Below are 16125 nucleotides of genomic sequence, written 5' to 3' on the forward strand. Positions count from 1 at the left end.
AGTATTGGAGTTTCAGCTTCAGCATGAGTCCTTCAATGAATATTCACGACTGATTTCCTTTGGGATGGACTGGTTGGATGTCCTTGCAGTCCAAGGGACTCTCAAGCATCTTCTTCAACACCACACTCCAAAAGCATCGATTCTTCAGTACTCAGCTTTCCTTATAGTCCAACTCTCACATCCATCCATGACAACTGGATAAACAATAGCTTTGACTAGACAGACCTTTGTCAGCAAAGTAATGTCTCTGCTTTTTAATATGCTGTCTAGGTTGGTCATAGCTGTTCTTCCAAGGAGCAAGCATCTTTTAATTTCCTAGCTGCAGTCACCATCTGCAGTGATTTTGGAGCCCCAAAAGGTAAATTCTGTCACTGTTTCCACTGTTTCCCCATCTGTTTGCCATGAAGTGATAGGACCGGATGCCATGATCTTAGTTTTATGAATGTTGAGTTTCAAGCCAACTTTTTCACTCTCCTCTTTCACTTTCATCAAGAGGCTCTTTAGTTCTTTACTTTCTGCAATAAGGGTGGTATCATCTGTGTGTCTGAGATTTTTAATGTTTTTCCCTGCAATGTTGATTACAGCTTGTACTTCATCCAGCCCGGCATTTTGCTTGATAGATTCTGCATGTCAGTAATTAAATAAGCAGGGTGACAATACACAGCCTTGACATACTCTTTTCCCTATTTGGAACCAGTCTGTTCTATGTCCAGTTTTAACTGTTGCTTCTTGACCTGCATGCAGATTTCTCAGGAGGCAGGTCAGATGGTCTGCTATTCGCATCTCTTGAAGAATTTTCCACAGTGTGTTATCCACACAGTCAAAGGCTATGGCCTAGTCAGTAAAGCAGAAGTAGATGTTTTTCTGGAACTCTCTTGCTTTTTCAATGATCCAACGGATGTTGGCAATTTAATCTCTGATTCCTCTTCCTTTTCTAAAACCAGGTTGAACATCTGCAAGTTCACGGATCACATATTGTTGAAGCCCAGCTTTGAGAATTTTGAGCTTTACTTTGCTAGCATGTGAGATGAGTGCAATTGTGCAGTAGTTGGAACATTCTTTGGCATTGCCTTTCTTTGAGATTGGAATGAAAACTGACCTTTCCCAGTCCTGTGGTCACTGCTGAGTTTTCCAAATTTGCTGGCATATTGAATGCAGCACTTTTACAGCATCATCTTTTAGGATGTGAAATAGCTCAACTGGAATTCCTACAGCCCACTTGACTTTACATTCCAGGATGTCTGGCTCTAGGTCAGTGATCACACATCGTGGTTATCTGGGTCATGAAGATCTTTTTTGTATAGTTCCGTGTATTTTTGCCATTTCTTCTTAATATCTTCTGCTTCTGTTAGGTCCATACTGTTTCTGTCATTTATTGTGCCCATCTTTGTGTGAAATGTTTCCTTGATATCTCTGATTTTCTTGAAGAGATCTCTAGTCTTTTCCATTCTGTTGTTTTCCTCTGGTTCTTTACATTGATCACTGTGGAAGGCTTTCCTTGCTATTCTTTGGAACTCTGCATTCAAATGGGTATATCTTTCCTTTTCTCCTTTGCCTTTCACTTCCCTTCTTTTCTCAGCTATTTGTAAGGCCTCCTCAGACAATTATTTTGCCTTTTGCATTTCTTCTGCTTGGGTATGTTCCTCTCACTGCCTCCTGTGCAATGTCATGAACCTCCATCCATAGTTATTCAGGCACTCTGTCTATCAGATCTAATCCCTTGAATCTATCTGTCACTTCTGCTGTATAATCATAAGGGATTTGACTTAGGTCATACCTGAATTGTCTAGTGGATGTCCCTACTTTCTTCAGTTTCAGTCTGAATTTGGCAATAAGGAGTTCATGATCTGAACCACAGTCAGCTCCTGGTCTTGTCTATACAGCTCCTGACTGTATAGAACTTCTCTATCTTCGGCTGCAAAGAATATAATTAATCTGATTTCAGTATGGTTCACCATCTGGTGATCTTCATGTGTAGAGTCTTCTCGTGTTACAGATCCGTGATTGCCAGGATTGGGAGTTGGAGGCTTGAATTGATAGAGCACCAAGGATTATTAGAGCAGTGAAAATACTCTGTATGGTATCATAATGATGGCTACATGTCATGATACCTTTGTCTAAACTCATAGAATATACACCAAGAGTGAAGCTTCATATAAACTTCAGGTTTTGGGTAATTCTGTGTCAGTGCAGGATAATCAACTTTGACAAACGTACCACTGACAATGGCGATGTTAATAATGGGAAGGCAATGAGCACGTGAGGGCAGGAACTATACGGGAAATGCGTGTATCTTCCCGTCAATTTTTCTGTGAACCTAAAACTACTCTTTTAAAAAAAAAGAGTCATACTTCCTGCCGTTGTCGTTCAGTGTTTTGTACATGTCAGTTAGGTCTAGTTGGCTTTTTATTGTTGTTTAAGTACTCTGTTTTGTTTTTTATCTTCTGTTTAGATGTTCTGCATTAGACAGTGGAGTATTGAAATCTCCGAGTATTATTGTAGAGCTCTGTTTCTTTCAATTCTTTGAAAAATTGTTTCTCCTACATTGAGACTCTGTTTTGGGGGTAATATGTGATTACATCTGTTGCATCTTCTTGATGAATTGACCCTTTTGTCAATATATAATGTCCTCTTTTCTGTCTTGCAACAGAATTTTTTTATTTTTATTGTTTTACTTAAAGTCTGTTTTCTCTAATACTAACATAGCTCCCCAGCTCACTTCAGTTAGTACCTGTATGGAATGTCTTTTGCAGTTCTTTCCCATTCAGCTGCTTTGTGGCTTTAGAACTACGTTGTGTCTCTTGTAAACAGCTGTATAGTTAGACCTCTTTTTTAATCCGTTCTGCAAATCCTTTTGATTAGAGAGTTTAATTGATGAAGAAATGTCTTCATTTCTTTCTTATTTGTTTAGTTGACTTGTAGTGAACTATTTTGCTTCCCTTCTCATTTTATTCTGCATATGTTTTATAGATTTTGTGTGTTTGTGTTAGCATGGGGATTACATTTAAGAATCTAAGGTTGTAACATTATAACTTGAATTGAAACCAACTTAACATAACATAGAAATAAATTGTGACCCTCGGTGGCAACTAAAACTGCTTTACAGTTGTGAAGGAGATTAAAGATGTTTATCTTAGAAAAAAATGCTAATTAGCTCATTAATTGTACAGCTAAATGACTAAAATTTTGAGATACTTTTTTCCATGGAAATTTCAAAGTAATCATGTCTAGAGTGTTTATTTTTCAAAAGGATATTTCAAATTAGTCTATATATTTCTGAAATTTGTTCTTTTTAATGATTTTAAACTCACCCATGTTTATTCATATTTAAAATATTATAAGTTATGAAATAACCTTAAAATGAGTTTCTCGAAAATACATATTTCAGTGAAAGGTGAGTATAGACAGAAGTTGTAGGTTACCCTAATTAGTGGTATTATCAATGTCTGTTTTAATTGGAACCATTTTTCGTCTTCTTTGGAAGTAACACATTCATTCGTACACTCCCGAAGAATCCAATTGACCATTAGCCTTCCCTGCTTTTAGGAGTGATGTGTCTTGGTTTATGTAAAAGCTTCTGTCTTTGACATTGCAGCATCAATATTAAACTCCTTTGAGTATTCACCATGCTTAAAAAATTGCCATTTATTGATGCAAAAGCTAAAAATATAGTCTCTGGAGTCAGGCTGCCTGGGTTGTATTCTGGTTCTGCCTCTCACTAACGCAACGATTATGGTCAAATTACTTAACCTCTTGGTACCTGTTTCTTCTGTTAAATGAGAGGAGGGGAATAGTATAGCATAGTGACACAGTAGGGGTTTTATGACGTTTAAAGGAAATAATACAGGCATAAAACTTATGTTGTTGTTCAGCTGCTAAGCTGTGTCGAACTCTTTGCAACCCCATGGGCGGCAGCACACCAGGCTTCCCTGCCCTTCACTGTCTCCCAGAGTTTGCTCAGATTCATGTCCATTGACTCAGTGATGCTGTCTAACCATCTCTTCCTCTGCTGCCCGCTTCTCCTTTTGCCCTCAATCCTAGTGAGTTGGCCCTTCGCGTCAGGTAGCCAAAGTACTGGAGCTTCAGCTTCAACATTAGTCCTTGCAATGGAGGACTGTTAGATAGATAAATAGATAAATGAATATTTATAGATAAATGAATATTCAGGATTGATTTCCTGAATACTGGAAAAACCATAGTTTTTACTATACAAACTTTTGTCTGCAAAGTGATGTTTCTGCTTTTGAATATGCTGTCTAGGTTTGTCATGGCTTTCCTTCCAAGAAGCAAGCATCTTTTAATTTCATGGCTACTGTCACCATCCTCAGTGATTTTGGAGCTCAGGAAAATAGTATCTGTCGCTATTCCCACTTTTTTCCCCTTCTATTTGCCATGAAGTGATGGGACCAAATGCCATGATCTTAGCTTTTTTAATATGTTTTAAACATAGTAAACACTTAGTTCTTACTAATATTATTATCATCAAAATTTAATATTTACAAGAAAATGTTGGGTTAATATGTACATTTTATAGATAAAGAAACTGAGACTGAGAAATGGTAACTTGCCCATAGTCACACTGTTAACAAGTAATAGGTGAAATTTGAACCAAAGTCCTTCTAGCACCTAAGCCCATGCTCTTGAAAACTATACTCTGCCCTTAGTGGAAGTAGTCTCTTGTTAGCATTTTAGAATGTCATATGTGGAGTCTAGCCTTTTCATTTCATGGATGGAAAAACTGAATTAGCCAAGCACCTTGGTAACTGAACAGTCTTACAAAGCAAAATCTTTCCCATTCGTAATTTACTGTCCTTTCTACTACCTTCAGACATATCTATGTTGACTGAAAAAAAAATACACAACCTAGTAGTTGAGAATTATGTTTTCTTTGGCAGACAAAACTAAAGACTTGAGCCTGGGACATAGAATATCAGAGAGCTCTGAGAGACTGGTGCAAAGAGGGAATGGAGGAGCCAGGATATATGAGTTTCTGCAGCAAATTCCAGATAGTCAGTCAGTATCTTCAAAAGATTACTGTTAATTAAAGAAAACCAAATATTGCAAGTTAAACAGTTTAGCATTTTTCTATATACGGGAAGATGCAAAAAGCTGGGCTCACTAAAACCATTCCTTTGTTAGGAACCACAGCTATCTGGGGCCAGTATCCTGTGCTTTTCTTGTATCTCCTCAGGGTACACCCTTGGGGGAGGCTGCAGCTTCTGACTGCTAGATGGTGGGCTTTGGTTTCTATTCTGAATTCCCTCAGGGCTCACCTCCAGGGTGACAGTATTGTGATGGCTCCATGACTGTAGCATCATTTGTTTACCTATATGGCAGGCTTTTTTCACTGATATCTTCCTATCCGAGAATTCTTTAGAACAAGATTTCATCATACACATTTTGATTGTGATATATGCCCAAATTTAAAATGCTGAATATTTGCATCTACATAAAACTTTTGAGTATAAAGACTTTTTCTTGATTAGTGAAACTAATTTTATTTGTACTATCATTTTATGTTTCCTTATTCTTACCAAAACAAGAGTTTGAGCCATTTGGCTACACTTTTTGCTAAAGTGTTGATATTCATGTTTAAATACATTTCTGTTCTTTTCCTGTTAAGGCCTTATTTCAGATGCAGGATTTTAATGATGGAAAGAGGCTAGCACCCCCCTTTCCCTAATGTATGGAGTGGATGTTAATAATTGTATAATTCAAAAAAATAGGATTTTTTTTGAATTCTTATTTGTTTTTGAATTTCAAATTATAGTTTTGACTTACTGGGAAATTTATCTTAATAGGTTATTTTGTCTTTTTCTGCTATTTTACCAACATGGTATTAAATAAAATACAGTTTTACTTTTAAAGATATATTCTAATTTTTTAAAGCTTTATTAATATGAATATTCATTTAATATTCAGGGACATTATAGAAAAATTATACTGTATCCATATATAGTTAAATAACCCTACAGTGTTTGTCAGACTCACAGACATAGAAAAGAAATTTATGTTTATCAGAGAGTGGAGTTGGGGGATGGGATAAATCAGCACCTTCAGTCAGTTCAGTCGCTCAGTCTTGTCCAACTCTTTGCAACCCCATAGACTGCAGCACACCAGGCTTCCTTGTCCATCGCCAACTCCTGGAGCTTACTCAAACTCATGTCCATCGAGCTGGTGATGCCATCCAACCATCTCATCCTCTGTCGTCCCCTTCTCATCCTGCCTTCAATCTTTCCCAGCATCAGGGTCTTTTCAAATGAATCAGTTCTTTGCATCAGGTGGCCAAAGTCTTGGAGTTTCAGTTTCACCATCAGTCCTTCCAGTGAATATTCAGGACTGATATCCTTTAGGATGGACTGGCTGGATCTCCTTGCCATCCAAGGAACTCTCAAGAGCCTTCTCCAACAGCACAGTTCAAAAGCATCAGTTCTTCAGCACTCAGCTTTCTTATGGTCCAACTCTTACATCCATACATGATTACTGGAAAAACCATAGCCTTGACTAGACGGACCTTTGTTGGCTATAATGTCTCTACTTTTTAATATACTGTCTAGGTTGGTCATAGCTTTTCTTCCAAGAAGCAAGCGTCTTTTAATTTCATGGCTGCAGTCACCATCTGCAGTGATTTTGGAGCCCCAAAACAAAAGTCTGTCACTGTTTCCATTGTTTCCCCATCTGTTTGCTATGAAGTGATGAGACTGGATGCCATGATCTTTCCTTTCTGAATGTTGAGTTTTAAGCCAGCTTTTTCAGTGTCCTCTTTCATTTTCATCAAGAGGTTCTTCAGTTCTTCTTTGCTTTCTGCTTTAAGGGTGGTATCATCTGTGAATCTGACGTTATTGATATACCTCCCTGCAATCTTGATTCCAGCTTGTGCTTCATCCAGCCAGGCATTTCACATGATGTAGTCTGCCTATAAGTTAAATAAGCAGAGTGACAATATACAGCCTTGATGTACTCCTTTTCCGATCTGGAACCAGTCTAGCTGTTCCATGCAGTTCTTGACCTGCATACAAATTTCTCAGGAGGCAAGTAAGATGGTCTGTATTCCCATCTCTTTAAGAATTTTCCGCAATTTGTTGTGATCCACACAAAGGTTTTGGCATAATCAATAAAGCAGAAGTAGATGTTTTTCTGCATTTTAGGATTAGCACTTTAGGATTAACACCTTAGGATAATTAGCACTTGTCAGGATTGACAGATAAACACTTTAATATCAATAAGTAAACAAATAAGTGCTACTGTATCACAGATAACTATATTTAATGTCTTACAATGACCTACAATGGAAAAATCTGAACAAGTGATCTGAATCACTTTGCTATATTCTAGAAACTAACAGAGCATTGTAAATTAACTATAATTTAGAAAGAAAGAAAAATGAATCAAGAAATTTATGGTTAGGAAAGCTAAAAGAATTAATTTTAGAGCACAGTTGATAATTAATATAAAATGATATTCATAGACTTTAAATTCTGTCTTAAGAATACAGCTCCCAAAGTACAATAAACAAGGTATTGCCTTGTAGAATGTTTTAGAAACATTCTACCAGGCATGTACCCTCTGGTGAGTGGGCTAATTTGGAGCTCTTCATTCTTATCTCCCCACTCACCAAAACAATTGGCATTTGCCTCTATTTGCATAATACAAAGGGAGATTTCAGAATAGGAAATTTAATAAATAGGTCATTATTTTGTTTTCTATCCTTAACTAGGGAAAAATTATTAAAAATAATAAGCTGTTCAACATCACTAATTGTTAGAGAAATGCATATCAAAACTATAATGAAGTATCACCTCACACCTGTCAGAATGGCCATCATGAAAAAATCTACAAACAATAAGTGCTGCAGAGGATGTGGAGGAAAGCGAACCCTCTTGGGAATGTAAATTGGGAATATAAAATGTTGGTGGGAATGTAAATTTATACAGACACTATGGAAAACAGTATGGAGATTCTTTAAAAAACTAAAATTAGAGCTACCATATGACCTAGCAATGCCACTCCTAGGCATGTACCCTGAGAAAACCATAATTCAAAACGACGTGTACCCAAATGTTCATTGCAGCACTGTTTACAATAGCCAAAATATGGATGCAGTGTAAATGCCCATCAACCGATGAACGGATAAAGAAGATGTGGTACATGTATACAGTGAAATATCTTTGTTATTTAGTCACTAAGTCGTGTGTGACTCATTATGACCCCATGGACAGTACCCCACCAGGTGCCTCTGTCCATGGGATTTCCCAGTCAAGGACACGAGAGCGGTTTGCCATTTCCTTTTCTGGGGGATCTTTTTGACCCAGGGATTGAACCTGCATCTCCTGCCTTGGCAGGCGAATTCTTTACCACTGAGCTACCAGGGAAGCCCACTACAGTGGAATATTACTGAACTATAAAAGTTAGGAACAAAATTGGTCCATTTGTAGCGATGTGGATAGGCCTACAGTCTGTCAATACAGAGTGAAGTTAGAAAGGGAAAAGCAAATATCACATATTAACACATATCTGTGGAATCTAGAAAAAAAGGGTACAGATGATCTTGTTTGCAGCGTAGGAATAGAAATGCAGATAGAGAATGGCCATGTAGACACAGGAAGGAGAGGAGACGGTGGGACAAATTGGGAGAGTAGCACTGACACATACACAGTCAGTCAGTCAGGGTGTTGATCGCTTAGTCCGTGTCCGACTTTGCAGCCTTGTGGGCTATAACCCACCAGGCTCCTTTGTCCTTGAAATTCTCCAGGCAAGAATACTAGAGTGAGTTGCCAATCCCTTCTCAAGGGATCTTTCCAACCCACGGGTCGAAAATAGGTCTCCTTCATTGCAGGCAGATTCTTTACCACCTGAGCCACCACGGAAGCCCATATATATAGTACCATATGTAAAATAAATAGCTAATGGGAATTTGCTCTGTAACACAAGGAGCTCAGCTCGGTGCTCTGTAATGACACACAGGGATGGGATGGTGGGGTGGGAATTGGGAAGGAGGCTCAAGCATGAGGGGATATATGTATACATAAAGCTGATTCACTTTGTTATACAGCTGAAAGTACACAACATTGTAAAGCGGTTATATTCTAGTGATAAATTTTTTTTTAAAGCACATAGTAATCAAAGAATCAGTATATTCAGCAAAGCAGAAAATCATCAGTAGATAAATGTCCTAGAGACATTATTGAAACTTGATGGATATTTAAGCACTGAAATGACAAGGAAAAATAATTTATCATTTCTAAAAGAATAATTAGAATTGGCAAGAGAAAAAGAAGTCATCATGAAAGTTTATAACCTATAACCTGACCAGCTACTCAGAAAGCCTAAATCTATATTAAAGCAAATTTAGTTAGCTTTCTGTATCCTTGACCCTACCTTGGAATCCCCAGCATTACCCTGTCTGTTAGGAACCAGCAGTATCTTATTAAATAATTATAATGTTTCAGTTCTGATCATGTTCATATTCCTTCACAATATATGTTTCATGTCACTGAAATTCTGTTAAGGCCCTGGCACTTTCTAGTCTCATCTTTAATCACCTAAGTATTTTAATGCATATTTATAGGAGCATAACTTGAAAATCATCCTGGATGCTACTTAACATCTGAGGAAAAATATGTAAAGTTATATATATACTCATAAATTTGCAGTTTGTGTTATTTGAAAATGAGTATTTTGAAGAAAGCAAGTGTATACTTTCCACGTGATAATGTGACTTGTTCTTTTTTTCCTATGTGTGTATATGTGTGTTTTATAGCACCTGTGTCTTATTATCACAGTTTGGTTCATGAGCACTTCAAAAAAAAAAAACAAGTCAAATATTTCCATGCATGCCACCTATTTTTTATACTATGCATTCATTTTAAAATTCTGAATTTTCTTTCTGTAAAAAATGTAATCTTACTATCATATTATAATCATTTTATATCATACTCAGTTTATTTCTGTGCCTTAATGTCTCTTACATTAATGATGTGTTCTTCTGAAAAATATAAAGTGGCATACATCACATACAATAAGTCCCCCACATGGAAATGAGTACCATTATCATAAGTCTAATTTGTTCATTAAGTTCGACAAAGTTATCCTGGATACCCAGCTTACACAATTGGCTGTATAATACTGTACTGTAATAGGTTTATAATACTTTTCACACAAACAATACATGAAAAACAAACACAAAAATTTAAACACACACACACATTTTTACAATATAGTACTATGAAAAGTAATAGAGTATAATAGCCTGCATACAGGGACTGACATCCAGTGAACACACAACAAGAATTACTGACTGGAAGAGAGGAAGGTGGAAGATGGTAGAACTGAAGGATCATCAGTAATAGGAGACAGAGGACATACTGTTGTTTCATATATGCCTGATGTTGTTGGAATGGAGAGCTGCATCTTTGGGAATTCACAACTTAAAGGTTTATAGATGTATGGGACTGTAATGAAATGTATGTATTATAATGGAAGTGATAAGGGAATGTTGAGTTTAGCGTGTGTATTTCCAGCTTTATGTTAATAATAACAAAAATATATAAACATGAGTACATTATCTGACATGTGTGCCACATGTTTTTTGACAAATGTGACGGAAATTCTGCTACTTCTACCTATATTCTGGGTCTGATTTAGCAGGAAATGCAGTTTTAGAAATTCTGTATAGGAATCGTTCAGCCTTGAGTCCCACATGTTAAAAGTGAAAGAAAACCTTGAATTCTGTTTAGAATCTTTTGCCATTAATTAGTTGTGTGACTTGTCATGTTTATATCTTGAGTATGCTGTAGCCATCCATGAGTAAGTTTTCCAGATGATGGAAGGAGTCATTGTGACTTACTCCCCATTTGAGCTGTCATGATGTGTTCTACTGTGTAATTCAGAAATCACTGATTTATTTTTATTACTGAACTCAGAGTTCCAGGGTATCGATCAAAATATTTAGTAATCAACTTACCATTTTTTCCCCCCATCTATAGAGTATTATTCATCAGATCCTAAATTACTGCTTTCGTTTTTCATGATCAAATGTTTCAGTTTCCTACTAGAAGCAGTGAGTGAGTCTTGGAAGTGAAAACTCTGAAGATAAAGCACTCTGTTCTTCTGGTAGTTATGCATGTTTTACTCTCTTGCCCATCTGCTACACAAAATATACCACTCTCCTAAGTACCTACAGCGTACCACAGTGATAGAAGGGGTATATATAAAAAGTGTACTCGTTTACGATTGTTTACTGCTTTGTCATTTTTCCCGAGTTATTTCCCCAACATTTAATTCTCACAATGACCCCTTTCTATGTTCCTTTTGATCATTTTACAGATAAACATCAATAAAACAAGAGAAATTGAGATTCTTTTCTGAAAATGATGGATCATTCACTATGTTTTGTGAGACAGCTGGATATAACCATTTGTAAAAAAGAAAAAGTACTGTAGGATCATTGTTGTTTTGGCACTACGTCCTGTCCAACTTTGGTGGACAGACCCCATGGACTGCAGCACTCCAGGCTTTCCTGTCCTTCATTAGCTCTCAGAATTTGCTCAAACTCATGTCCATTGAGTTGGTGATGCCATCCAACCATCTCATCTTCTGTCACCCTCTATTCCTACTGTCCTCAGTCTTTCCCTGCATCAGGATCTTTTCCAGTGAGTTGGCTCTTTGCATCAGATACCCAGAGTATTGGAGCTTCAACTTCAGTCCTTCCAGTGAATATTCAGCATTGATTTCCTTCAGGAATGACTGATTTGATCTCTTTGCTCTCCAAGGGATTCTCAAGAGTCTTCTCCAGTAACACAATTCAAAAACATCAGTTCTTTGGCACTCGACTTTCTTCATGGTCCAACGCTCACATCACTACATGACTACAGGAAAAATCATAGCTTTGACCGTCCAGACCTTTGTTGACAGAGTGATGATGTCTCTGCTTTTTAATACACTGTCTAGGTTTGTCATAGCTTTTTTCTAAGGAGAAAGTGTCTTTTAATTTCATGACTGCAGTCACCATCTGCGGTGATTTTAGAGCCCAAGAAAATAAAATCTGTCACTGTTTCCACTTTTTGCCCTTCTTTTTGCCGTGAAGTGATTGGACCGGATGCCATGATCTTAGTTTTTTGAATGTTGAGTTTTAAGCCAACTTTTTCATTCTCATCTACATTTCCAAGGTTATTGATATTCTACCTGACCATCTTGATTCCAACCTGTGAGTCATCCAGCCTGGCATTTTACATGATGTACTTTGCATGTAAGTTAAATAAGCAGGGTGACAGTATAAAGCTTTGTCATACTTCTATCCCAGTTTTTAACCAGTCCATTATTCCATGTCCGGTTCTAACTTGTTTCTTGACCTGCATACCAGTTTCTCAGGAGATAGGTAAGGTGTTCTGGTATTCCCGTCTCTGAGCATTTTCCACAGTTTGTTGTGATCTACACAGTCAAAGGCTTTAGCATAGTCAATGAAGAAGTAGACAAAATAATAATGTTCTTTACATTAAAAGGATTCATACAAATTGGCAGCAGGAAAAAAAAAATACCAGCAAAGAGTGTTCATCTGTGTTTTCTTCCAGGAGTTTTTTGGTTTCAAATCTTATGTGTAGGCCTTTAATCCATTTTGAGTTTGTTTTTATAAATGATGTGAGGAAATATTCTAATCTTGTTCTTTTATATGTATCTGTCCAATTTTCCCAGTACCACTTATTAAAGAGACTCTCTTTTCTGCATTGTATATTTTTATATCCTTTGTCATAGATTAATTGACCATATATAGGGGGTTTATTTCTGGATTCTCTCTTCTTTGCCATTGATCTGTGTCTTTTTTAGTGTACTGTCATGCTCTTTTGATGATTGTAATTTTATGGTATAATTTGAAATTAAGGAGCATGACACCTCCTCCTATCTTTTTTTTTCTCAAGATTGCTTTGACCATCTTTGTTTTTTGTGGTTCCATATAAATATTAGGATTATTCTACTTCTATGAAAAATATTATGGGTATTTTGATAGAGATTGCATTAACTCTGTAGATTGCTTTGAGTATTATGGATATCTTAATATTCTTTCAGTCCAAGCACATGAAGTATCTTTCTGTTTCTTTGCATCATTTTCAAATTCCTTCATCCAATGTTTTATAGTTATCAGAATACATGTCTTTTACCTCCTTGGTTATGTTTCTTCCTAGGTGTTTTATTCTTTGTGACATGATTATAAATGCGATGTTTCCTTAAGTTCTCTTTCTGTTAGTTCATTATTAGTATATTGAAAATTGATTGATTTCTGTATATTAATCTTGTATTTTGCAGCTTTACTGAATTCATTTCTTATTTCTAATAGTCTTTTGGAGGAGACTTTAATGTTTTCTATACATGGTATCATGTCCTCTGTGAATACTGTCAGTTTTACTTATTCTCTTCCCATTTGGATGCCTTTATTTCTTTTACTTACCTGATTGCTGTGGTTGAGACTTCCTGTACTGTGTTAAATAGAAGTGGCAAGAGAGGGCATCCTTCTTGTTCCTGATTTTATGAGTATGATGTTAGCTTTGTGCTTGTCATAAATGACTTTTATTATGTTGAAACATGTTCCCTCTATGCTACTTTGATGAGAGTTTTTATCATGAGTGGTTATTGAATTTTGTCAAATGCTTTTTATGTATCAACTGAGATGATTGTGTGATTTTTACACTTTTCTAATGTGGTGTATTACACTGATTCATTTGTGAATATTTTTTTTAATTTATTTTTTATTTTACTTTACAAAACTATCTTTGCATACCTAGATAAGTACCTCTTGATTATAGTATATGATTATTTGTATGTATTGTTGAATTTTATTTGTTAGTATTTTGTTGAGGATTTTTGCATCTATATTCATCAGAGATGCTAGCCTATAACTTTCTATTGGAGTGTCTTTCGTTTCGGTATCATGTTAATGGTGGCTTCATAGAATGAATGTGTGAGTGCTCCACAAACAAATTCTACTATTCCTCATAGTAGTCTCTTATGATTCTTTGTATTTTTGTGTTGTCTGTTGTAACTTCTCCTTTTCCATTTCTAATTTTATAGATTTGAGTGGTCTCCCGTTTTTCCTTGATGTCTGGCTAACAGTTTGTCTATTTTGTTTATCTTCTCAAAAAGCTAGCTTTTAGTTTTATTGATCTTGGCTACAGTCTCCATCATTGCTTTTTCGTTTATTTCTGCTCTGATTTTTATGATTTCTTTGCTTATACTAACTTTGGGTTTGTTGTTATTGTTCTTCTTCTTCTCATTGCTTTAGGTATACAGTTAGGTTGTTTATTTGATGTTTCTCTTGTTTCTTTAGGTAGGCTTATATTGCTCTAAACTTCCCTTGAACAGTGTTTTTACTGAATCCCACAGGTTTTGGGTTTTTGTGTTTTCATTATCATTTGTTTCTATGGATATTTTTATTTCCTTTTTTATTTCTTCAGTGATCTATTGGTTTTTCAGAATCTTGTTGTTAAGTCTCCATGTGTTTGTGTTTTTTAATAGAACTTTTTTTCCTGTGATTGATATCTAATCTTACAACATTGTGATCAGAAAAGATACTTGAAGATATTTCCATTTTTTAAAATTTACCAACACTTAATTTGTGACCCAGGATGTGATCTATCCTGGAGAATGTTCCATATGCACTTGAGAAAAACGTGAAATCCATTGGTTTGGGGTGAAATGCTCTGAACCACCTTGAACATCTGGAATTTCAAGGTTCATGTACTGTTGAAGCCTGACTTGGAGAATTTTGAGCATTACTTTACTAGCGTGTGAGATGAGTGCAGTTGTGTCATAGTTTGAGCATTCTTTTGCATCGCTTTTCTTTGGGATTGAAATCAAAACTGACCTTTTCCAGTTCTTGGCCACTACTGAGTTTTCCAAATTTGTTGGTATATTGAGTGCAGCACTTTCACAGCATCATCTTTTAGGATTTGAAATAGCTCTACTAGAATTCCATCACTTCCACTCACTTCATAGTTTATAGTCCATCACTTCCACTCGTTCATAGTGATGCTTTGTAAGGCCCACTTGACTTCACATTCTAGGATATCTGGCTCTAGATGACTGATCCCACCATCATGACTATCTGGGTCATGAAGCTCTTTTTTGTATAGTTCTTCTGTGTGTTCTTGCCACCTCTTCTTAATATCTTCTGCTTCTGTTAGGTCTATACCATTTTTCTCCTTTATTGTGTCCATCTTTGCATGAAAAGTTCCCTTGGTATATCTGATTTTCTTGAAGAGATCTCTAGTCTTTCCCATTCTGTTGTTTTCCTCTATTTCTTTACAGTGATTACTGAGAGAGGCTTTCTTATCTCTCCTTGCTATTCTTTGGAACTCTGCATTCAAATGGGTATATGTTTCCTTTTCTCCTTTGCCTTTCACTTCTCTTTTTTTGGTAGCTATTTTTAAGGCCTCCTCAGACAATCATTTTGCCTTTTTGCATTTCTTTTTCTTGGGGATGGTCTTGATCACTGCCTCCTGTACAATGTCATGAACCTCGGTCCATAGTTCTTCAGGCACTCTATCAGATCTTTCCTCTTGAATCTATTTGTCACTTCCCTTGTATAATCATAAGGGATTTGATTTAGGTCATACCTTATTGATCTAGTGGTTTTCGCTACTTTCTTCAATTTAAGTCTGAATTTGGCAATAAGGAGTTTATGATACTTGTACGGGTCACTTCACTTCAAGAGGTACACAGATGGGCAAAAGACAACTTTGATTCAGTCTCAAGAGCTTGAAGCAAGACACAGAGTCCTAAATGAATAGTGGAATATGATTAGCAAAAGTAGTTTGTTGTTAATGGAGAACGTGATCAAGACAGACATAGGCTATGTGTAGCAACCCCTGGTCCTAGTGGAGGACTGGCAGAAGTACCTGTGAGCAGCGGTTCAATCAGAGGATACATGCTTTGCCCCACCCTCAGAGGCTCTTACGGAGAAGGCAATGGCACCCCACTCCAGTACTCTTGCCTGGAAAATCCCATGGGCGGAGGAGCCTGGTGGGCTGCAGTCCACGGGGTCGCTAGAGTCGGACACGACTGAGCGACTTCACTTTCACTTTTCACATTCATGCATTGGAGAAGGACATGGCAACCCACTCCAGTGTTCTTGCC

At 36.7% G+C, this 16125-nt stretch overlaps 1 protein-coding gene across 1 annotated transcript in view; it reads left to right on the forward strand.

Annotated features, from left to right (window-relative positions):
• Nucleotides 1-16125, forward strand: part of ITFG1 (integrin alpha FG-GAP repeat containing 1) — a 285005-nt gene that overhangs the window by 110975 nt on the left and 157905 nt on the right. The window lies entirely within an intron of this gene.

Source organism: Oryx dammah, unplaced genomic scaffold (assembly GCF_014754425.2).
Source record: "Oryx dammah isolate SB20612 unplaced genomic scaffold, SCBI_Odam_1.1 HiC_scaffold_13, whole genome shotgun sequence".
NCBI classification, from domain to species: Eukaryota; Metazoa; Chordata; class Mammalia; order Artiodactyla; family Bovidae; genus Oryx; species Oryx dammah.